This window comes from Eleutherodactylus coqui, chromosome 2, assembly GCF_035609145.1.
Source record: "Eleutherodactylus coqui strain aEleCoq1 chromosome 2, aEleCoq1.hap1, whole genome shotgun sequence".
In the NCBI taxonomy this organism is placed as follows: domain Eukaryota; kingdom Metazoa; phylum Chordata; class Amphibia; order Anura; family Eleutherodactylidae; genus Eleutherodactylus; species Eleutherodactylus coqui.
The window spans coordinates 29,215,724-29,228,980 of NC_089838.1; positions in this window are offsets into that span (position 1 = coordinate 29,215,724).

The window sequence follows — 13,257 nt, forward strand, 5'->3', positions numbered from 1 at the left end:
GCCGTAGGAAAAAGACCCCTCAAAGATGGTGGACGTTCATTTTTTTCCATTTCATTCCTCTTAGAATTTTTTTTAGAGTTTTTCAGTACATTATATGGTACGTTAAATATTACAATTGGGGGGAAAAAAAACACTTGTGCTGGAAAAAACAACAACTGAGACATCTACACCGATGGATAATTAACAGAATTATGACTTTTTAAAAGGGGTGAGGAAAAAACAAAAAGGGAAAATATAAAAGGGCGCCTCCTTAAGGGACCCTATCATCTATAGATTTTCTTTTTATACTTATGGCTATATTATCCTGTAGTCTCATTAGCTGCCAGAACTATATATATGTATACATATATGTTATGTGTCGTTTAACAGAGAAGACGAGGAGGAGGAAGGAGGTGAGGAACCTTCCAGCCTCAAGACGGACAAATCCGACACCATCAGTGTGTGAGTACAGGATCATCTCCAATGCACTTACTGTATAAATACACCATATATTACACAACACTGTATATATATATATAATGTTATGTGTTGTTTAATAGCGAAGAAGACAAGAAAGAACCTGCAGAAAATCTCACGTGTGTGATTGATGCCATGCTGGAGCTCTGTGATAACATCATTGCGTAAGTACAGAATCATCTCCAATAGGCTTACTGTATAAATACACCATATATTTCACAATATTAGATATATATTCATATATATAATATTTTTGTATTGTTCAATAGAGAAAACAAGGAAGAACAAGATGACACTATTGTATGTCTCTTTGACTCGGTCCTGGGCGCCTTTAACAGCATCGTTCAGTAAGTGCAGAATCCTCTACGATGGGCTTATTGTACAACATTACAGATTGGTCATTGCTAATGACTTGTATTATCCAGACTGACAGTCATATGTAACATGGTGGTACATATTGCATATCACTTAGATGAGTCGGTTCACGGGATAACTGGATAGGATACATCCTTCAGTAGGGAGACGATGCTCTAGATTGTCACCATCTTCTTTACTCTCTCATAGGACCCGTGAGGAAGTAAAAAGCGTCGTGGCCAGATCCTTGGCAGAAGAGACGTAAGTATCTGACTGCTGAACCCCACAAGAGTCACCATCATAAAGCCTAGAAATGTCATATGTAGATTTTTTTTCCTTCTTAGGGATCACACTGTCGTGTATGGCAATGAAATTGTGGTGCACGCTGTCATGCACAGACCACATTCACGTATAGGCCCATGTATATACGCGTCCATAGAGAACAATGTGCTCTATCTCACGGAAATACGCGGCAAAATAGAACATGCTGCGCTCTATTTTGTGCTTGTTGATTACACAATTCCAACAGACTGACGTGAGCAGAACTGCGTAAGACAAAGTAATTCATTGCCTGTGAGTTACCGCATATAACACGGGCGGGTATACAGAGGCCGCGTAATAAGCTGTAAACATACGCCCATGTGAGCGCGGCCGTAACACAGATGGCTCCAGAACATTATAGAGAGAGTGATCTTTTTTTCTGTAATTATCGTCTATCACAATGACCCTATTTCTGCAGTTTTACACCTCGGGGTCTTCCCTGCAGAGTTATTTAGGAGTATTCCTGGGGGAGCACTAATACCGTATGTCCACATAAAGGACAATCATCCCCTATAGCCTATGGGAATACATATAGACCTTCAGGCCCTAGTTATCTACGAGCAGCACAGTATATAGAGGATATATCTGGTAGGTGTCATTGCTTCCTTTATAACTTGTTCTGTATTTTCTCTTCCAGGCCAAGATGTACCTATTCCACCAAATTTTTTCCTGTCCTTGAGAAAATCCCGTAAGTCTATAAAAGAAGTAGGATTCCATTCACACTGATGCACATAACATTCTCCAATATACCGGTTATTGAAACTGCTGTTCATTCTCCTCCTCATTAAAGGAATGACAGTTCATCAATAACCCCCATGAACCCCAAAATGGGGAACTTCAAAAAATTAAATTATCCTAGTATAATAAGCCCCCATATGGAGCCGCTGATGGCAAAAGCTATTAGAACTGGGAGATGCAGAAATACCAAAAGTTGCTGCTTCCTTAAAGCCCAAAATAGACCGATTCTTAAGGGGTTAACCCTACCGCCTATAGTTTATTCTTTTATACTTACCGGTATATTATCCTCTTCTCCCATTAACTAAATGTATATATATGTTATGTGTTGTCTAATAGAGAAAAAGATGAAAATGACAACACGATGATGGCTGAACCATCAAGAGAGTCCATCAAGAAGTAAGTACAGAATCCTCCATACAAGCATTACATCATCAGTTCATGGGACGTCATGCACGGACACACAATATGAAGTTTTTGTTTAGTTTTGGGACATTTGGTTTCTGATCATGTATATTTTATTCCAGCAGCAGAAGTGGCCGACCAACCGGACGATGGGCCACATTTACCAGGTGATTACAAGATTCATTCCTTCTTTATGTCTTACGGTATTTTTTCGGTGAGGTTCATGGAGGCAGGGAAGAAAGACTTCGGCTATGTTCACATTTACATTGGGGATTTTGTTTTCCTGCTCTATTATGAGAACAAGAAAGCAGAATCCCCGGCCAAAAAGTCCCTTTGTATAATGGAACCGTATGGCGGTGAGCAGATCCCATTGACTATAATGGGTTCTGTTCAGTTGGTGTCATCCCATCCAGCATTTAGTCCTGCATGCAGCATTACTTTGTCCAGGTTTCATGCGTGATCTGTGCCAGGGGCTCCGAACACCAACTGGCACTGATGGGAACAAAGCTTTATAGCTTTGTTCTCTCCCTACATTTGTCTACAGATTAGAGGTAATGGTGATCCATTAGTTATTGGGTTGCTGTATTGTGCTCAGTGTATACTACTGTATACGGTAGTTATATGTTCTGCGGATATATGAACATATAATGACCAGAAGGGGTGAGTGAACTTTTCAAAAGTAGGGAAGGATAATGGGGGCAAGCATACCCTAAACCCTCACATTGGTTTATTGTATACCTAGAGTTGAAGCCTTATATACATCATCGCCCACAAGACTTGTATTCTCTCAAGAAAGTCTCACACTTGTTTTCTTTTTTATTTAGAGCCTTGAGAGGACTATTCGCCTGCTTCAGCCCCAGAATATCAGACGACAATGGCTGATACCCTTCCCCTTCCCTCCCCAATCCCTCTTCCCCTTTCCATAGCCCTCTCCTCAAACCCCTTCCCCACCCCATACCCATCAGATAATCACATTTGAGAGACCATAACACTGAATAAACTTTTGTACATTCATGCAACACTTGGCGTCATGTTTGTGTTTCTTGCTTATTTAGATACTTCAGAAAAGTACTTTCCACCGGCTTCCACAGGATGACCATGGCTAAAACCTTTCCACTCCTCAATCTTCCTCCCGCACCCACATAACTCTCTGCAGTCCACAATCCCACTTCTCTCCCATCCCCAAACATTAAAAAATGGATGGATTTGCACCATACTCTCCACTGGTTTGGCAACATGAATGCCCAAGGAAGGAGTGAACCAGAGCCTTGGGCAGGACTGACTCCTCATGTGCATGGGCTCCCTAAGGGGAACAAAGTCAAAGTGGGCCCCCTTAGCAACTATAGACCTCACTCTGACCTCTTAGTAATTTATAAGCCACAGTCATTAAGAAGGCCCTATTGTGCCCACCAGGTCATTTATAGGCCCAGCTGGGCATCGGCAATAAGATAAAATAAACTTGCTCACCCCCATCATGGTCCTACGGCATCCTCTGTCTTGGACTGTTTTTGCCAAGATTGTGCAGAATGCTACTGGCCCCTGTGTGACATATCATCATGTCCCCTGTGTGACAAAGAAAGGCACCAGGCAGTACTGTTGTCTGTAGGGGCAGGGTGGGGGCAAGGTGTAGCTGCCCCCTGCAGATGCCTGGGGCCGCCCTGCCTCCGCTCCTACAATTTCAACGGCTGATGGAGCCCTACGGCATCTTCACTACATGCTTGCACAATAAGGCCGCGAAAAGCATCACAGGCCTTGTGAGGTTCAGGCAATGCAATGTTTCCCATTGAAGACAATGGGAAACAGTTGCTAATCCTGCAGCGCGGCTAACAACCTCGCTGGAGGATCACTACTTCCCTGAAGTGAGGCGAGGCATTTTTTACACAAATAAGCCTCAAATTCATGTGAAAATAGCCTACAGATGAGCTGCCTCTCATGGGTCATTGCTGTGTGCTTAAAATTTGCTAGCCAGACCCTAATTGTCATAGTCAATTGTACATGTGTCCTAAAGACATGGATACAATTGATGTCAAAGAATGAAGACCAAATCAATCCCAACCCTTACTAGTCCCCCAGCAGGGTCAGTGGGGCCCTGCACTGGCCAGGTTCGGACGCCCGTGGGTTATAGTAATACACCAACTTTGTCTAAGATGGGCCAAACTTGTTCATGACCTCTTCAGGCTTCTCTTCTGGTCATTATTTTCCTCTTCAAGTCTTTAGCTTGGTCTTCTCATAATTAGTGTTGCTCGTCGTGAGTGCCCAGATTTGAAATATTGAATTGGGTCATCACGACCCAATCAGGAGAAGAACAGGAAGATTAAACACAAAGAGAAAAAAAAGCATTGAGATGTTGCCTTGCAGGGCTGTGATTCTAGGTTCAGATCTATCCAAGGGCAACATCTGGATGGGATTTATGTTCTATTCTTCTCCTTTTCTGGAGCTGAACTGATGAGTGTTGTGGCTCAGTAGTTAGTGCTGCTTTTCAGTTGTAGGTTCACATCTGTGAAGCTCCATCCAGATGTTGCCCTTGAACAAAGTACATGCAGATGTTAACAGTGATGGGATTTGAACCTAGAACCCAGCACAGAAAGGCAACAGGTATTTTCTAAATCGAGTTTGAATATTTCAGTAATTGCTCAACACTAGCCATGCGCCGCTAGACCTCATTTAATACATCCCATGATCCTATTTGCCTTGGCAGCAGCTACCTGACACTGGTTGCCCTAGTTAAAGGGGTTGTCCCGCGCCGAAACGGGGTTTTTTTTTTTTTCAACAGCCCCCCCGTTCGGCGCGAGACAACCCCGATGCAGGGGTTAAACAAGAACACCGGACAGCGCTTACCTGAATCCCCGCACTCCGGTGACTTCTTACTTACCTGCTGAAGATGGCTGCCGGGATCTTCTCCCTCAGTGGACCACAGGGCTTCTGTGCGGCCCATTGCCGATTCCAGCCTCCTGATTGTCTGGAATCGGCACGTGACGGGGCGGAGCTACACGGAGCCCCATTGAGAAAATAAGAAGACCCGGACTGCGCAAGCGCGTCTAATTTGGCCATTAGACGCTGAAAATTAGGTGGCTCCATGGAAACGAGGACGCCAGCAACGGAGCAGGTAAGTGAAAAACTTCTTATAACTTCTGTATGGCTCATAATTAATGCACAATGTGCATTAATATGGCCATACAGAAGTGTATAGACCCACTTTGTTTCGCGGGACAACCCCTTTAAGTTTGTTGTTAACTACAATCTTCAAGTCCTTTTCCAGGTCAGTGTTACCCAGTGGCTTCCCATATAGTCACAAATATAGCTAACAAGGTCACCTCAAGAGCGAGAGTGTTCAGTTATATTATATAGTTGCTCTCCCTAAGGAGAAAAGAGCGTTTCTGACCCCTGTCCCAGGCCTCTCACTAGCAAAAGCCAGACTCCTACTGTACACTGATGATGGGCAATAACCCGGAAACAGCTGTATGTACATGGAGTCTGGCTTTGCTTTTGATTCCCAGTCATTGTAACAAGACTTGTATAAAAAGTCCTACTTTGACTCGAAGGAATGCTGCCTTTCAATAGGTGGCACTGTGGAGGATTTATTCCATCTCCCTTATTTGTTCAGTGAAGAGAAAGAAACCAAGTGTTTATTTAACATGTAAAGACAAAACTAAAATAAAAACTCATTTCCACACAAAAGAAAAAAACACGTGATTTTTTTTTCACTGAATATTTATGGCATCCATATATTTATTCGTAGAGCTATATAATAATAATAATCTTTATTTATATAGCGCCAACATATTCCACAGCGCTTACAATACGGGGGAGATAACACAAGACAACGGTTACATGAAGTAATCAATTGATGGAAACAGTAGGGGTGAGGGTCCGCAGCTGGTAATCACTCACTGGATGCATAAACTGACATATGTGCATGCAGGATCCTCCCTTCCTTATCTCTCCTCCTTGGTTCCGCAGGAGGAGAGAAGAGAGGAGGCGTCCAGACGTACACAAGGATCGTACACTCAATTATTTATGCCCAATTGCAGCATCAATTTAAATTAAGCGTATTGAGTGTATAGAAATAAATTACAAGCGTTTCGTACTTCCTCAATAAAATTTGAGTGAATAGCGCTATGTAATGTAGAAATCATCTGATGATGCCTCCATCCTACCACCAAGGCTGGAGCTGCTGCCAGATTTATCTGACATTTTTTGTTTTGGTTTACTTACCACTCTCTGTAGACAGGCTTCCAGCGATTAGTGCTGTTTCCCTGAGCATAGATAGGGATAATAGGCTAGGTTTATTTGCTGTTACCCCTGGGTTTAAGAGGGAACGTAAACCTTCAGATATTAGGGTCAGAAAGTGAGCTTGGGAAGCTGTCAACTTTCTTCTAGTTCAGACACATTTTGTTCTGGGACCCTTCATAGCCGTGATCTCGGCACTGGCAGATCATATCCAACTGATGAAAGATTGCCTGCGGATGTGTATCCCATTTGCATTTCATCAATTGTATAGATGATCAGATGATTTCTACATTACATAGCGCTATTCACTCAAATTTTATTGAGGAAGTACGAAACGCTTGTAATTTATTTCTATACACTCAATACGCTTAATTTAAATTTATGCTGCAATTGGGCATAAATAATTGAGTGTACGATCCTTGACAATTATTGGTTTCTATCTGTAAGATACTTTTGCTCCTGATGAATCGCGTAAGCGAGGAAACGCGTTGAGCCTGACAGACGAGAGCTTGATGTATAACGGAATCGATATGGATTCCTTCTATATTGTCTGATACTAAATGGGACAAGGATCATAATTACCAGAATATCACTATTGTGACAACTATAGCAGGTCACCACTACTATACCTGTGTGACTGCTTGAGAAGAAACGTATAGGTAAATACATCATCTGAACACATATTCAGTTTTCTTTTATGAAGCCTTCACTTTTCCTTGTAGGATTTTATAATAAAATTAAATAAAGGTTATATTTTATTTTAGGATTTCAGTCTGTGAATAGAATAGATATATACTGATCCCCTGCAGCGGTGATTTTTGAAAACGAGTAGGAGGAGGTAAGTAAATCGGTCTCAGGGGGACTACTTTGCATTATACTTGGGCCGATATACATGACAATAGTAGTAATAGTGTCCCATATTACTTTTGAGTCTACTGTGGGGTTCACTATTATTACTAAGGCTACTGTAGGGGTCACTATTACTGCTGGAGCAACTATGTAGGTCATTATTACTACTGGAGCTACTGTGGAGGTCACTATTACTACTGGAGCTACTGTGGGAGTCAGTATAACTACTGAGGCCACTGTGGGAGTTACTATTAATACTGGGGGCGATATAGGGGGTACTATTACTACTAAAGCCACTGTGGGGGTCACTATTACTACTGAAATTGATAAAGGGGACACTATTACTACTGGGGCCAATATAGGGGTCACTATTAGAGATGAGCGAGCATACTCGATAGGGCACACTACTCGAGCGAGTAGTGCCTTATTCGAGTACCTGTCCGCTCGTCTCTAAAGATTCGGGTGGCGGCAGGGGGCGGGGAGCGGCAGGGGAGAGTGGGGAGGAACGGAGGGGAGATCTCTCTCCCTCTCTCCCCCCTGCTCCCCCCTGCTCACCGCCGCAACTCACCTGTCACCCGCACAAGCAGCCGAATCTTTAGAGATGAGCGGGCAGGTACTCGAATAAGGCAGTACTCACTTGAGCCTCCCCTGCTTACCCCTTAATAGCCTCCTCTTCACCCCTTCATAGCCGACCATCACACACCTGGGTATCTCCCCTCTGCCCAAGACAGCACTCGAAGCTACTGCTATCTTGAGCATAGGGAAAGTCATTTACCGGTAAGATGGAAGTGTTACACATGCCTATGACGTGTAGCATGGATGTTAAAGTGCTTACTTACCGCCAGCTGCTAGATGGATCTGCTGGCTTCTCCTCAGGTCTTCAGCAGGAATCTTCAACCTCAATCTGGTGTCTTCAGAGTAATGGGGTCTTCTTCCATACAGGGGTCCATGGTAAATCCTGGCTATCAGATCCTCTGGTCCTCTGTGGTTGGTCCTCAGGAGGCTCAGATACACGGCTCAGCTTGCTCCGATGACATTGTGGAGCTGGTATCTGTAGGGAAAAAAAGTCCGGCCTCCTCCTTACCCCTTAATAGCCGGCTATCTCACACCTTCTTCCTTATCACCCATGACAGCGCTGTCATAAGGATGAGGAAAGGTAATTAACTGTAAATGTACAATAATCATAGGCATGTGATTAGATGGTAAAGTGAAAAATATTCGGCCTCCTCTTCACCCCTTCATAGCCGGCCATCACACACCTGGATATTTCCCATCTGCCCAAGACAGCACTAGAAGCTACTGCTATCCTGAGCATGGGGAAAGTCATTTACCGGTAAGATGGAAGTGTTACACATGCCTATGACGTGTAGCATGGATGTTAAAGTGCTTACTTACCGCCAGCTGCTAGGTGGATCTGCTGGCTTCTCCTCCAGTGTTCAGCAGGAATCTTTAAATCAATTTTTTTTTTTAATTAAATTTTTTGATGATTAAACAGAAATATCAAAAGATACAACATATAACAAGCATACATAGGGAAGGAGAGTATAAATATGCCAATGTTAATAATTTCATACTCGACTGTTCATTCTGCAGTTGGCATTGTGGTACAATACTTGTAACCCTTCTAGAGGAGTTTAAGACTAAGGCCAAACATCAAACATCAAACGCTTCTCCTCCAGTTTTTGCTCTCTTACCCGACAGATGGCAATATAACTCAATATCAACATCTGTGGATTGTGAGGGGAGGGGGGAGGCAAGAAGGGGGGGGGAGGAAGAAGAGGGGTAGGGGCAAAGGGGAAAGGGAGATGGATATGCTGTAGTGGACCTATAGCACAGGGGGGAGAGGGAAAGGCACCCTCATCTCATTAGTCCCACAACGCCAGGGGCCGTATCTCACGCCATGGCGCCCAGGTTACGATAAACTTGTCATAAGAGTTGTTGGACCAGCTATGTAATTCTTTCAACGAGTATAAATTGTCAACTCTATCTCTCCATTGACCCAACGTAGGGGGAGTGTTTTGTAGCCATAGATGGGGGATTAGGGATTTAGCAGTATCCAGGAGCAATGCAATCAATTTATTTCTTGTGGGGTGGAAATGCTCATGTGGTCTCCATATCAGAACTAAGTCAGGGGAGATGGAGATCTTTGGGTTAATCTTCTGTATGATTTTGTCCACACCCCTCCAAAAGGGTGTCAGAACCGGGCATGACCACCAGATGTGAAGGTACGTCCCCTCATCTTTCTTACATCTCCAGCAAGCTTTCTGGGTGGAGAGTTTGTGGTCATATAACCACTGAGGGGTCCGATACCACCTTACCAGCAGTTTATAGTGTGCCTCTTGGGCCATGACGCAAGGGGACAGACCAAATGAGGTATTTAGGATTGATTTAGTTTCTTCTGCACTAAAGTGAATACCCAGCTCCCTCTCCCAAGAGGTGAGGAAGGCTGGTTTATAGGACTGATCTGGGGAGATAAAGTTCTTACGAAGAGAGGAAATTCTCCTCTGGGAGGGTTTATTTTCTAGCCAGGCCTTTTCAAAGGGTGTAGAAGGTCTAGTGGATTTATATGTGCTGAGATATGAACTAAATATGCCAGTCACCTGAGCTTTCTCTAAGAAGGAGAAGTTCTGCTCCGGCTGCAGCTTTTGAAGAATGCTGATAGGGTCCAGATGGGCAAGAGATTGTAGTTTTGCAATATGAAGTGACTTAAATTTCCCCCACACCGGGGCAACGTCTTGGCTCGAATGGGGGTTCAAAATTTTTGAGATGGAGGACAGCGGTAGAATGGGTGAGGGAGGTGGGGCTAGCTCCACTCTGAGCTTGTCCCAGACCTCACAAGGCCCCCTGAGAAGCGGGTTGTAGGTCCTGGACTGGTAGCGCGAGCTGACTGGGAACCATAGGTCCTCTGATAGTGGAGTTCTGCTGTACCCCTCCACCAGTTTTGTGAGTAGCTTATCCCCCTCCATCTGCGTCAGGTCCCACCAATAGCGAAGTTGGGACGCTCTATAGTAATCGCATAGGTTGGGGAGGTCTATGCCCCCCTCCCTGCCGCTCCTGATCATCAGGCTATGCGCTAGTCTTGGTCTCCTCCGCCTCCACACAAAACCCGAGAAGGACGAATGTAGCTCTTTAAAGAAACTGGCAGGGAGGTGGATAGGAAGCATCCTAATCTTGTACAGAATAATAGGGAGAATATAGGTTTTTATAATGTTTTTTCTCCCAAACCATGACACAAATGGGATGTCATAATTTTTGAGAAGGCGCTTGACCCGGTCGATAAGAGGGGCGAAATTCGCGTTATATAGATCTTCGGCTTTTTTGGTCAGTCTGATACCCAGATATTCTAGGTAGGAGGATGACCAAGCCCAGGGTGAGTTGGCTCTCAACTGGTCATACTGCTTGGATGGTATGGAAATATTCAGTGCTGTCGACTTTGGGCATAAACCTTATGCATAAACCTTATGCCTGAAAAATAGCTGTTTTTTATTGAATTTAGAGTTCAATAGTAGTTTCAGGTCAGCTCTTACCTCAGACAATTTGTCTAGGTTTTGTTTAGTTTGCGACAGTTTCGCTGTTAACTCTAGCTTGGCAATTTGTGAGAGCTTATCGTCGATAGCCTTCTGTGTGCGTTTCTTGACCCGAGAACCCAGGTCAATCAACAGGCCGCGCATATAGGCCTTATGGGCCTCCCAGACTATCGGGGACTTAGACCCCTCTGTTGAGTTAAGGAGAAAGTACTCCTCTAAGTGTTTGGTCAGGTATTCTCTGTCCTCTATCTGATCAAGAAGAGAGGAATTGAGTGACCATCTCCACTCTCTAGCGCATAATTGTGGTGGACAGATCGTCACATGCACGGGGGCATGATCCGATATCGTCATAGTTTCTATATCGGCAGTAATCAGTGTTGTGAGGAGGGCGGAGGAGACCAAGATGTAATCTAACCTCTGGTATGTTGAGTGTACTGTGGAGAGATAAGAGAAGTCCTTCGTGGTGGGGTTTAGAGAACGCCAAGAGTCCACCAAGCCGAGCTCCTGAATCTGTTTGCCCCATCTTCTCAGTTTGCCCTGCGAGATCTGCGACCGGCCAGAAGAGGAATCTAATGCGGGATTGAAGGTGACATTTAAATCACCTGCTAGAATAATCTGACCTGCGCTAAATTGTTTCAGGATTTCCAGCTGTTTTAACAGCCAGGGTACCTGCTCCGAATTGGGAGCATATATGTTCGCTAGGGTCATTTTGGTATTATTCAGTGTACCTCTCAGGAAAAGAACTCTGCCCTCGTCGTCCCTAAACTGGGCCTCCTCCACGAAATTCATTGTTTTGTGTAAAAATATGGAGACCCCTTTCGAGGCCGACGAGGGGTGAATGCTATGGAAGGCTCTGGGAAAACACTTCCCCGGAAGGGAGAAGGATTTGCTTCCCTTGAAGTGGGTTTCTTGGAGAAAAAGAATTTTGGTATCATACCTTCTCAGTAGTAGTTCAAGGTCATGACGTTTTGACGGAGAGTTGAGGCCCCTGACGTTAAAGGACGTGAGACATAAACCACTCATGAAAGTGTACCTGAGCTAAGGAAGGAACAGACAAAAATGCAATTTAAATCAGAATAGCACAAAATTAAGGATCGGAGCGTCCGCTATGGAGCTCCTTCGTGAAGTCACAGCACCTAAGCAGTGGGAGGGTGAGTATTACAGGGTGCGGGAGAGTTAGAAAGGAGGGGGATGGTAAGGAGGTGGGGAAGTGTAAACACAAGTCTTGCTTTCAACAGAAAGGGCAGAGATTTCCTACAGAGGAGAGTCTCTGTCCACTAAAAGGAATACCTTTTATAACTGTAACTATAAGATCTACAGCTTAATAACCGAGGACGGTCTACTGATAACCCGAGGAGTTGTAGACTCTTTCGGGAGATCAGAGCAAAGCTTACTGCCTGGACAGTTCAGTACAGACACCCATCCAGTCCCTTCAGAGGGGGACTAGCGGGCTAAGCGCCAGAGGAGAAAGGTGATATGCAACGGCAAAATATATTGAAAAACGTGTGAGGAGGGACATTAATGTCAATAACTTGTTAATTAGCAGTCACCAGTTCCGGGACAATGTGCCGGACGGTTGTAGAGAGAGCAAATCATCCTTCTGGAATACCCTGTGGAGGCGGGGGAACCAGATCTGCTCCTTCGGACCTCTCTGGACTGTGGAGGTAAAAGGTTAAGCTGGAAAAAGGGAGATAAACAAAGAAACGAACAGAGGAACATAATCCCTACGGTAGGCGGGCAGCCTGGGTGGAATTAAGGCTGCCCCTAGGGTCTGTTCGTGTTACCATACAGCGCGGCACGGGGTCCCGCGGTCGGCGCGCGTCGCTCCGGCATCGGCTCCGGCGGCCTGGAGCCCTGTGTCGGGGTTATCCCAGCGGCTTGGGGTGGGCGGTGGCGTGGGCGTGTCCGCCCATAGGGTGCCGCCCGCACTCCTCCGTTCTTCTTATACAGCAGTGGGTGGAGTGGCCTCCTCCCACTCTCCGCCCCTGGGTGGAGCCTTGTGGTTAAAAGACTGGCAGTGAATTGAGCTCACTGCCAGTTATTGGTTCTGCTTGCACCTAGCCAGTCTGTCTGCGGTTATCCTCAGCCAGTCCCTAGTTGCCGGTCAGCTCCCTCTGGTTCCCTATTGCTCTGTCTATTCTTGTTGATTCTGTTAGCCTCTAATCTTGTCTGGCCCAGTCAGCACTAGTTGCTATCCAGTACCCTTCCAGTTTTGCCTGTGAGCTCCATCTCCAGCCTTGTAAGTTTTGTTGGTCTGTTCCATCTGCCTCCCCTGTTGGCACTCGGTTCCCCCCATTAGGTAGCTTTCTTCTTGTCAGTCGCCAGGTCCCTAGCCAGGGCAGGGACCGCCGTCCAGTTGTCCGCCTGGGGTTAGCCAGGG